The following is a 12,167-nucleotide window of genomic DNA, read 5'->3' on the forward strand; positions in this document are numbered from 1 at the left end:
AGATTTACTCTCTGCCACTACTACTGTTAGTGAGTGAATTTACAACAATGTTATCATACTGTCTTTAAGCATTGCTGTCACACTTCCCTTATTGATACATTTATTTTGATGGATATAGGAAGTACCTTACAAAAGTCAACCATGGTTTACTACTACATTTAAAATAAAAAACTAATGCTTATTGTTGTAAATCCAACCATCTTGTATCCATTTGACTGGTGAAGTTTACAGACATGCAGCAATACTTTCTGTCTGAGCTTTGCAATGAAAACTACTCTTGGGTTGGGTAAACATGTCTGGCTGCTGCATGTGTTTTTTGTGTGGAGTTTTTTTCTTGAGAGAGAATGGTTGGTGTAGCTGAGATCGAAACTTTCTTATGACCAGTGCACAAATGTTCATGTCCCATGACAACTGTTAATATATAACCTCAGTTGAGTCAATGATTTAAGACTTTTTTGATGTTAAGATGCTGACCTGGTTGGTTGCTCAATGTCATATTAGAAAGAGAAAAGCTGGTGAATATTTTTTTGCCTGTTATGTAAGTAAAACACAGAGTTCACACTTTAATTTAATATAATGTCTTTCTGAACTATAGTGGACTGACAGGTCTCTTCACTTGTTGTGACCTGCAGGGAAACATTTTTCATTGTTGGTAGAATAACAAAATAAATTGATTATTTTCATACGTTTTTGATATTTTGTTTTCAACACAGGTTGTGCATTTAGTCATTTTTGGGTTTTTTGCGACAAATGTATCTGTCATGTAGTAGAAGCGTCACACTATGGCATATGGCTACACAGTATAACCCCATTCACACAGACCTCTGGTCCCAGAAAATACCCGTAAAATTGCCAGACAAGCGTCTGTGTGAACAAAAACTCGTTCCGTTAATCTTCTGGGATCGTTGCCGGAAAGAGGACCTAGTAAGATACGCGGGTAACCCTCTGTGTGAACACGAAATGCCATAAAGGGCGTGTCGAAGTGAGGACGCGCGCGTCATCATCACAACACAAGTTATGGTTCAGCTCCTTACAACGAGAGATAACATGTATATAAACATTCACCACGAGAAATGTTGCAAACTAGATTGAAGCAGTTATCAGGAAATGATATAAGACGCATAAACGCATAAACAATGACGCACGTGACGTAGTGAGGACGCGCTTGTCATGGCAACATGAAGTTGGTTCAACTCTTTAAAATGAGGGATTTACAACATTCACTACAAGAAATGTCAGCATACTAGACTGAAGCGGATATCAGGTAAGTTAGCTCGTTACTTACTGCGTTGAAACTGAGATCATTCAGCAGCATAAAAGAATATCGCGTCACGTGCTCATTTGAGCTATAATAAACGAAAATACCCGCATGTCATCCCAACGAGATATATTGTTCAGCTCCTCAAAATGCGGGTTTTAAATGCATATAAACAATCACGATGAGAAATGTCTGAAAACTGTATGAAAGCAGAAATCAGGGAGCTCGTCAAATATCCACTCTGAAGCTGAGATCATTCACCAGCATAGAACTGTGCATTCACGCGCTCCTTTGTAGTCTTATCATAAACAAAAATGCACGCGAGTTGTTTCTGGAGAGAGAAATAATATATAATATGCAAACTTCAGACGCTGCGTAGAAGAGAGGGCGGGACTTTCAACATGTCACGTGTCTTTCCGGGACCATCAGATGCCGTGTAATCTTGGCAGTGTGAACGAACAAAAACTCTAACTATTCCGGAAAAATCCAGGATGCATTTTACGTGTATTTTACGGAATTTCTGTGTGAAAAGGGCTTTCGTCTCTCTCTCCCCATCAGGCCTCCTGTTGCTTCATCACTTTAATAACCAGATTGTGTTTTATTGAATAAGCTGTATGAGAGACACCAAGAGGTTGCCTTGCAGGCACGTGCACAGATAGGGCTTAACCTGTGCAGAACACATGCCCTTTTGGTCCTTACACTCCGAAGTGTCCTTTTTTGGAGATGTTTTAATATTATATATATATATATATATATATATATATATATATATATATATATATATATATATATATCTATATCTATATCTATATCTATATCTATATATATATATATATATATATATATATATATATATATATATATATATATATCTATATATATCTATATATATCTATATATATCTATCAATGCTATTGTTAACCATTTACGTCTGCCTGTCTGTTTTACAAATATATTAATCAAATAAAAAGTATTTAAAAAAACAAAATCTTTTTGGATTCCAAAACCAAACTGTCAGTCAAACCTCTTAACTCCGGCCCCTGAGTGCAGTGAGCTGAAGTTCCACAGCAGTCAGAGCAGCTGAATGTCTTGCAACGGGAAATAAATATCTTGTTGTTTGAGCACAATGCTGTCTCATTAAGAAAGTAACACTAGTGTGTCTATAACGGCGCATGTTTTATAAATTTTAGCCGAATTATCCATAGATGGGATTGGGCGAGTGGGCACCAAGGGCTCCAAACTGCGACCAAATGGAGTTTTTGACAAAGCGCAAGCAATTTTTTTATCAAGTGTTCACTAGGGGTGTGACGGTCATTATATAACCGTGAGACCGACGGTTATAGTTGAACACCGTCATTAGAACTCTATAACCGGAAAAACCGTGTTATTAAAATATTTTTTTAAACATTTTTTATCATAAAGAATTTTTAAATACTATTTAAAACAATTGTTAACAGTCTTTGTTACACGCCCTCTCATATTCTCACGCAGTGAAAAATACAGAGCGGAGCAGACACTGACCACGTGCTGACATACAGGACAGACCAGGTTTACTTTTGGTTACTTTTGAGATTAAACATATTAAACAAAGTCTCACCTTTGAAATCATCTCTTCCTTCTAGTTAATTTATAGCATCAAATAAACATGAATGACCATAAGAAGGAATGTTGTTTTAACCGCGGAAAGGCGTCAGTACACTCCGCTTTTCAAGTTCAAATCCTCCCATGCTAATCTACTAACTCTCTTGAACGCACATTCACTGCTAGTTGTCTTGCTGTTAATTTTAAATAAACGTAGAGCAAGTAGCTAATCAGTGTCTAGTTTATTCAAATGCCGGTTTCACATCGCAAGCTTGAGCAGCGCATCTTCGGAGAGCGTTTGCCGCGCGTGGCACACTGGCTGCATTTGCTGCGCATACTGTGCAGTTTAATAACAATCTCAAGTTCACATTACTTTCTTTTACATGCATTTATGAGCAAAACCTCTTCAATACGCTTTTTAATCCACATTGTTTTCGTGCTGTTCTGGTCCGTGTAATGACAGATATAGACACAATTACATAAAAAGCCCATGGCACAAATCTGTTTCTCGAAAGGTTATTAAGATGATAGATAGAGGATTAATATGCTGGGCAGAGAGTGACAGCGCAGTCTTCTGGCAACAGTGTGCTGTTTAAATATTTCATTGCTTTCTGTTAAATTGCTCAAAGTTATCACTGTTTAAAACACACTTGGCATCACATTCATGATTTTATGGTAAAATGACACTTTCGTGTCAATCCATGAGCATTTAAACGAGCAAAACGTCCCCCCCAAACCACCGACGGTTATGTTACGAACCGTCACATTTGACTTACGTCATAACCGTCATCACCAATTCTGAAACCGGCACAGCCCTAGTGTTCACGCATGTGAAGGGCACCCATGACAACAATACGGAATGCAGGGTCGGGTTTTTACCGCTTTTTTGCATGACGTGTCTCAATCGTTTAACTACGCAGCCCGGGTTAAAGTCAACACATCTCACTCAGACCCGCGAGAACATGAGCCTGCGCGGGTAAATGTCTAGCCTACATTAACACCAAAAACATTACAAGACATCAGATGCCCAGTTAAGGAAAACTAGATAGAAGAAGAGAAACGTGTAACGGATACAAGTATGTACAGTATATTGCCCTGCCACTCATTACAATATGCTTATTGTATATGTATGTATCTTATGCCTTGAATTAGTCAAGGGAGCTGTATGATTATTTGGTTCATAACTTTTTATTCTGAAATCAACTGCATAGAGTTAAGTCTATTTAGTATTAAGTATATTTTTCAGTAATGCAGTTGTTTGCACCTTCAAAAGACCAAGGTTCCTGGTCCTCAGCACCAGGTAGGCAGATAGATCTTGGATATGCTAATGGTATGGCTATAGTATAGTATAATCTCCTATTTTGATCTTAAATCTCCTATTTCCCCCTCTTCTCAATGACATACATAAACATGTTAACCAAATAATACAAATTAGCTTATAAAACCAAACAGAATAGCTATTTTTCTTAAAACATATTTTTATTTAACTGTATGTATGTAAGCAGAGGAAAAATTTAAATTAATATATTCTACAATTAAATAAGAGTGAGTACACAAGAGCAGTTCACAAACACATGACTACAAATAGGCCTAATACAGACAAACACCCAGGATGTAAATTGTTAAAGCCAATTTACAAGGCCAGATATCCTTTGCACTGTATAAAATAAAATGTCATTTTTCATTCATTAATAGTGATTTTTTAAAATCATTAATAATGAATAAATATAAAGCTTTTAAGACTATTATTATGTGATATTTATTTGGAGGGGGTGCCCTTTTTCAGTTTCAGTACATGCCCCTCAAAAGGTCTGTGCACGGCCCTGTTGCCTTGGCATGCCATCGTTTCTAAAAACCATGAACGGTGTCATGCAAAATTATTATCAGGATCTATCTAAAAAAAGTAGCATGCCCAGTGTTTTTGATAATTTTAGTGTGTCTCCTCTCCCCACTCCCTTCCTTAATTCTCTGTATATTCCTGCCTGTCCCATGCGTCCTAATAACTCCCCCTCCTGCCCTCCACAGGACCAATGATCCTCATCCCATCAGAGCTCACAGCTCAATCGTCCTGACACACTACAGCTCTGTGTGTGTGTGTGTGTGTGTGTGTGTGTGTCTGTGTGTGTGGAGGGGTAGATACACACCATATCCATTGTGTGAGGGGGGCAGGAGTGCAGTTAGGAGCACCTTTGCTAAAGTATTAGCTTACTTGCCTTATAACATTTAATGCAATTAATAATAAGCCAACAACACACAGAAAACATTAGTTTGACTGGATGGCTTGTTGCTGTAGATGGCACCTGTGTGTGTGTGTAGGGTTAGTGGTGTGTCTTTGTGTGTAGGTTTTGTGGGGTAATCCTGCTGAGAGGGCAGTGAAGAGTTTGTGTAGGGTCACAGTGGTCCAATCACGTAGCATGAAGTCGTCTGGTGGGAGGAATTTCTCTGCATTCCAGCTACATGCCAGAGCTGTGGGCAGTGGAGAAGACCTGCATAGATATGTGATTTACATTTATACTGCACTGAAAGTTTTGACACTTCTCCACAAAATGATTTTTATTATCATCATCAACGTTTGTAAAGATATTTGCATACAATGTGTCTGTCCTTTTATTACATGCATGCAAGCATACACCTTTAGATCATAAGGTCTGTAGCTCTTTCCCCTCCAGCATTTAAAAAAAAGTTGCCGGCCAACGCCACCAAGCTTTCCAGAAAATGTTTTTTAAATATATAAACATGCAAAAAATCTCAATCAAAAAGCTGAGATAATTGCAATTTTTGTAAAGGACTTTTTTTAAAGATCAGGGCCCGTAATCATAAAGAATCTTAATGCAAAAAGTAGCTCCTAGTGACGCAATTCTAGGAAAATTCTTAGAAATGTGTGCGTTTTCTCTAAAAATTAAAGAAAAAATCCTTGTAAAGAAAAAAGTAATTCAGAAAGCATCTTAACCCTTAAAAGAGGTCTTAAGGTCAAAATTGTTAGGAGCACGGACAAGGACTTTTAAGAGGCTTAAGAGTTTTTTTAGCAACCGGGAAAGTGGACAAAACATGAAGAGGGATACAAAAAAATGTTGCACACAATGCATGACAGTAAGTTATTAACATGCAACACATTAGATCGTGCAGGAATCATGTTTGTGACCGATCTTATTAGAGACATAATAATAATATAATATAAAGCCAGAAATAAAAGTAATCCCTACATTCACTACAGTAACAGATTCGGTAACTAGAAAAAATGCAACTGCAGCAAAGCTGTTACAGACATCTATAAGCAAAGTAATCACACAAACTTACAGAACATTGTGTTGCTGTTTATTTCCTTAACACGTTAACATTCCTTAATACGTTAAGTTTGACATTACCAGCACTTATTATATATAATATTTATAAGTTTATACTTTATTTTTTTATATATATATAAAATAAATATATTAATAATTATATATAAGTTCTATATTGTGTATTTTCTCAAATTTTATGTTTCATATATATATAATATGTAATTGTGTGTGTGTGTGTATGTATGTATGTATGTATGTATGTATGTATGTATATATATATATGTGTGTATATATATATATATATATATATATATATATATATATATATATATATATATGTGTGTGTATATATATATATATATATATATATATATATATATATATATATATATATATATATATATATATATATATATATATATATAATTTTAAAATAGGTAAAATAGGTAAAAGTATAATATAAATGTAAATGTTATTTCAAATTGATGGCTAATAATAGATCCTATACTTACAAGCAATCTTTTTCTTCCTTCTTGGACAACCAACCAATCACAGTCTTCAAAAGATTGTGTCACACGTAGCAAGGGGGTCAACCCCGCCTCCTCACTAAGATCAAAGTTTTTGTCTTTTCTTTACTCAGAGTTACTCTCAGATCAGTCCCGAATTGCTCTTAAGCTAAGACTCCTACGTAAAAGTTTTTAAGCTAAATTAAGAGTTTTCTGAGAAGACTCTTAGAATCTTTATGAATACGGGCCCAGATTCAGAGTGATAATCAAAACAAACACAAGTATTTACTGCTTTTGAAACCATAGATGCTTTAGTGTTTTATAAGTGGGGTAAGAGCGCCAAATAGTGGACAAGTAAGGAATAATTGACGACGGGCACACCCAAGGTGGTAATGCGGCACGACTCAAAGCGAAGTGCCGTTGCACTGCTGGTGTGCATTATTTTCTTAAAATTCACTGGCCCATCGTCAATTATTCCACTTATACCACGGTTACCACAAATATTGCTCGGGTGCCTATTTTTAAGGCCTTTGACAAGTTAGGTGTGTGGTCATTAAATAATAATGCATACCCGTGGAACATTTCTCAACCAATCAGAGTACAGCATTCAACAGACCCGTGGTATAATAGCAGAATTATGGATTGCCATAAAAGCTCGTCATTGGCAGGGAAGCGTTTTCTCTTAATTGACGAGATAACTAGTCAGTGGCGGGAAGAGAGTTAAAAACAAACGATGATAAAAACTAAAATTCAGTTACATGTGTTTAGACTGCTAGTGTTGATGCTTTCATTCATTCATTCACATATCATTCACATTTAGTTCTCTTACTGTAATGACCTAAAATATATAAAAACAAATGTTTGCAGCATGCAAAACATTGCTCAGATGCCAAAGTAACAGCACTAATATACAGTCATGGTGTGTGGTCAAACTCGATTCCATTGTTAGAGTAATTGTGTCTGGAATGCTAAACCTGGAGACTGTTTTGTCGGCTGTGAGTTTATAAAATTGCGTTTATAAAATCTTAGTTTAAATGTGTGAAATAAATAGTACTCATAAACGTCTTTTGAGATTGTAGTCTCACTTGAAACTGACCTGAAACTGTATTCCTTACTTCACAACTTATCAAGCGGATACTGCATCTGCCATATTTTCATTGTCATGTGACCTGTATGTTCAATCACCTAGAACAAACTAACAACAACAATAATTAACTCTTGTGTTAACCATAGAAAAGTGTCCATCTTATCTATAATGAAATCTCATTGGAAGCATAAAACAAGCTGGGGATTTCTTACATACAGGTTTTTTTGCATATTGAGGTCTCAGACATACAACTCTTTTCACATATTGATTTGAGCATACTCCAGTTGCGGTCTACATGACCGCATTTTCAACCAAATTGCTACACCAAATCCACCAAGTAAACCAACAATGTGTTTAGGTCTGCCGCCTTGTTACACGTCAACCGAGTAACAGCAGAATGCCACAAATGATGAAGAGAGAGGAGAGAAACGATCATGTCTGATTGGTAAAATGAATAAGGGTTTTGGTTTTACACCGTGTGAGTGTGACCAAGTTTGACTAATATAGCATATTGGATTGTTGTAAATACGTAAACACGTGAATGCACCATCTTTTTTACGATTAATCATGCATCCCTAGTGTAAATGCAAAGTCTTTTACGCAAATGGAAAAACTTTTTTGTTTTTTGGAACCATCGTAGTTGCGTAAACGTGCCCTTTTAGCATTTAATCAAATCAGACAATAAAGTTATTAAAAATACAAATCGTTGGTGATACTGATAAAGTGAAGCATATATTGAATGTCTCTGAAACACCCAGCATTTTCTTCCACCACCCGGTGGGCTTCACCCTTGAATGGCTCTCAGGTGTACAGTAACTCGGGCTGAAAGCACTGCTAGATTTACAGCATGACCCAGTTCAACTGTAAGCGAGCGTGAGAGTTTTACGGTAACATTCATGTCAACAGCAGTGAGTACGAGTTCACATTACAGTCAGCGAGAGAGCGTGATAGTCTCTGTGATGCTTAAGGGCAGGAAACCTGAATAACTTCACTATAGCAGGGGGCAGTAAAGCCTGTCCTAGTTCATATAGCTGAGACTTCATAGTCGTTGGCAAGACAATGATGTGTCTTCATAACAAGTAAAACAAACTTGTTTTTACAGATGTCCTGAGATCTGCCGGCATGTGGTTAAGAGAGGTCTTTTTGTTTTGTTTTGACATTGCGTTCATTTCCTTCCTCCCCAAAATGTGAGAAAGGGGAAGTATTTAGAAGAACCTCAAAGCTACGCTAGCTCACGGTTGTCGTGAATCTTCAAGTCTTGCTACGTGAGTAAATGTGTTTGACATGCTGGCTTTCACGCACATGCAAATGTTTTAAGATTTGTGCTTTCAAAAGCTGGTGTAGTTTCAACATTGGTTTGGACACATGCGGCTATTTAACCACTTTTGATCTACAGTCTTCTGTTTAAAATGAGCATTGAAACAGTAATAAAAGACCAGCAGGTGTGTCCATGTTGTGTAGAAAGCAATGTTATGACGTCCAAACGGTTTCCTAAAGCAAATAATACCTTAAATGTGCATACAGGAAGAAATAAACAATTCATGTGTTATTATTTAATAGATGGTAGTTTTAGGAACTCAATGGAAACATTGTGTTTGCGAGTTCAGTGAATGATCATTTGTTTTGTGTATGTGGGCGAACAGGGAAAGTTTTTTACATTTCTCAACACATCTGCTCTCATTGCCTACCTGTTAGTTTTGCTTTGTCTCTTTCTTGGAAAGGTTAGTTTGTGGCTCTTTCTTTGTGTTTTTTGTAGACATTTGGTTACCTGTGCCGAGTGGTGGTTAGTTCAGCGTGTGTTTGGAGTCTTTATTTAACGTCTGAACGTTCGGCCCCTCCAGCAGAGATTTTGTTATTGTGTTCGCAGTAATCCGAGCGTTGAGAGGTCTGCAGTCCATGAGAAAGGGTGTGTGCACCGCTACAGGCCTGTGTGTGTGTGTGATGTAGTCTAAGCTTACGTGAAGGGTTGAAATGGATTCCCAGCTGCTGGCTCTTCCACGTCCCACCTGCACGGCCCACAATGCCTCTTTGTTCCTGCCCCACGGCACTGTGGGATAGCTGTTATTTGAGAGGCAGGGGCCGGCCACCACCGACTTTCTCATTCAAACTAAGGATGGTAAATTTCTGCTATCCGGTTTCGCGGCGGCAGGCTCGGGCTGGTGAGAGAGTGAAGGTGTACTGTTGTTTACTTGCACACTTACCACGTTGCCATTTAGGCTGCATTAAATAATCCAGAACATTGTGTACAAGAATCACATTTACTGTGTACAGTAGAAAAAGTAATCGTTTCGTCGGTTTGGTCTTATAACATTTATTGATAAGGAATTCAAATCAAAACTCGCTTTTTGTTTTTGCCATCACGAAATTGCTGTAGTCGATAAATTGCCAGTGAAATTGATTACCGGTGAAATGGATAAAAAATGAACTTCTTGATATCCCAGCAGAAACTTGGATGGATGGATCGATGGATAAAGAAATTAATATGTGATTAACGAACATTCACACATTTATTTATCGTCAGACTGACATCACCTAGATTTGTCTACCAATACAGTGTTTGTCTGTGTTTGTTTTATAAATGCTAATGAAAGGTTTAGGGTCAATCTTGAAAATGTTTTTAGAGTATATTTATGTCTTTCTCTTTCCTGTTGTTTTCACTTTCGTTAGAGTTTGTTGTGAACTTCAAGTATTTTTGTGACAGTTTACTAAATGTATAGGTCACCCTGCCCATCTTTGTAAATGCATGGGATGAGAGCCAAACCTAAAACTCAAATTACGATTTGAGTAATTTTTTTTCTCAAAGATGGTTCTATTATTTTAGTTATTTCTTATCACACTGATATACGTTTGTGTTTTCTAGTAAGTTTAGTATTAGTTAGTTATTAGATGCTATAGACGTTTCAGCAGCAACAACATAAACCAACGGCTTTTGTGAACCAAACTTAACTTCCGGTAGACTTCCTCAAAGAATCAATAACAACAGCATTTCTCTAGAGTAGATTATCTTGTAATTTATTTCTGTTTTTATATGACAAGTAAATTACCTTTTGCTCCGATATCATGTCTAAAGCATATCAAGTACTACACTGAGCTAACATTACTGTGTAAAATGAATGTATACAATGTTAGCTAGCTACAGATCCTTAAATTATTGCCTTGCTGCCAAACCTTTCTTTACAGCAGTTATCTATGCTTGCCATTTCCCCTCATCTTTAAGAAACTGAAACATTTTATTTCCGAAAGTATTTGTTCCAGAGATCAGTTTAGCTACTAGCCAGATGGATAAACATCAATAGAACGTTAACCTCGGGCCAGCAGCGGAACCCTGGCAACGTGCCTACTTTCTGAATTTTATTTATATATCAATTTTGCTACCCTAGTTTAAAATGGTAACCATTTTCAGCGTATTTTTCGCTTCAGAAGACAAATATTAATCTGTGGAGTCAGTCACTACTTTAATGATGAATGTTTGTGCTTTTTGGAGCTTCACCATTTTGAGCCCAATATAAGAAAATAACAGCTGAAATATTATGTAAATGCATGTGTTGCTGTTCATCTGAAGAAATGCCATCATATACTTCTTTAAATGGCACGAGGGTAAGCAAAATAGTACCATACCATGTTAATGAACAAACTCTTTGAAACTGAAGAGAGAAAAAAATAGTGTAAATAATAAACTAAACCACCAATATTATCCATCTTTTAGATTTATAGTAAATGTCCAGTGTTCGTAAACGATAGTAGATTGCTGTATAGCATTGCACAAATTGACAGGATACTGCATTTAATTATTTTATTAGCATTCTTTTATTACAGACTTTTACACATTCTTTCATACCTTTATTTTTTTTAACATGTAATTTCTGAAGTTGTCTTGTAGAAAGTCATTGTTTAATTGAGAAATAATTGGCGGTTGTGCTTTTAAAGAAGTTTAGAAAGTCATTGTTCAGCAGAAAAGCTTCACCAGAATGGTTGCTGTTTTTGCAGTAGTTGAGACAACAGTCACTTCCTCACTGGTTAGACTGGGACAGCACAGGAAGTTTGGCTTTCCTGCTTCTGCTTTGTTAATGTCATACAGCCCTCGCTGGCTCGCTTCTTACTGAACAACCCAAAAGATCTAGAGAGAAACCACAGATTTTTTTGACTTTTAAATAAAGATGGAGATTAGGGATGGGACGGTATAAAAATTTCAAATCATGATTATAGTGACCAAAGTTGTCACGGTTATCATTATAATCATGTTTTGTTAAAATGAGATGGAAATTTTCAAAAAGAACTGATACATACAGTGAAAACATATATATTTTTAAGTTTTATTTTTGAAATTCACAATTTAATATTTCATGTCCCTGAAATGATTTCTGTGGTAAAAAAATAAATAAATCTGTCTAATAAGTTATTATCTATAAGTACCGTGAATGAATACAATACATTATCCCTTAAATGCCGCC

The 12,167-nt window shown here is 36.4% G+C and overlaps 1 protein-coding gene across 3 annotated transcripts in view; it reads left to right on the top strand.

Annotated features, from left to right (window-relative positions):
- Nucleotides 1-12,167, top strand: part of map3k1 (mitogen-activated protein kinase kinase kinase 1, E3 ubiquitin protein ligase) — a 59,547-nt gene that overhangs the window by 16,175 nt on the left and 31,205 nt on the right. Inside the window, exon 1 of one of the 3 annotated variants that reach the window (XM_065240530.2) lies at nt 8,862-8,981. The exons of the other annotated variants lie outside the window; for them this stretch is intronic. The gene's annotated coding sequence lies outside the window, so the exon portion shown is untranslated. Of the gene's footprint in view, nt 1-8,861; nt 8,982-12,167 lie in introns of those variants that run through there. 3 annotated transcript variants of the gene reach the window in all.

The sequence above is a fragment of the Paramisgurnus dabryanus genome, chromosome 10 (genome assembly GCF_030506205.2).
Source record: "Paramisgurnus dabryanus chromosome 10, PD_genome_1.1, whole genome shotgun sequence".
Taxonomy (NCBI): domain Eukaryota; kingdom Metazoa; phylum Chordata; class Actinopteri; order Cypriniformes; family Cobitidae; genus Paramisgurnus; species Paramisgurnus dabryanus.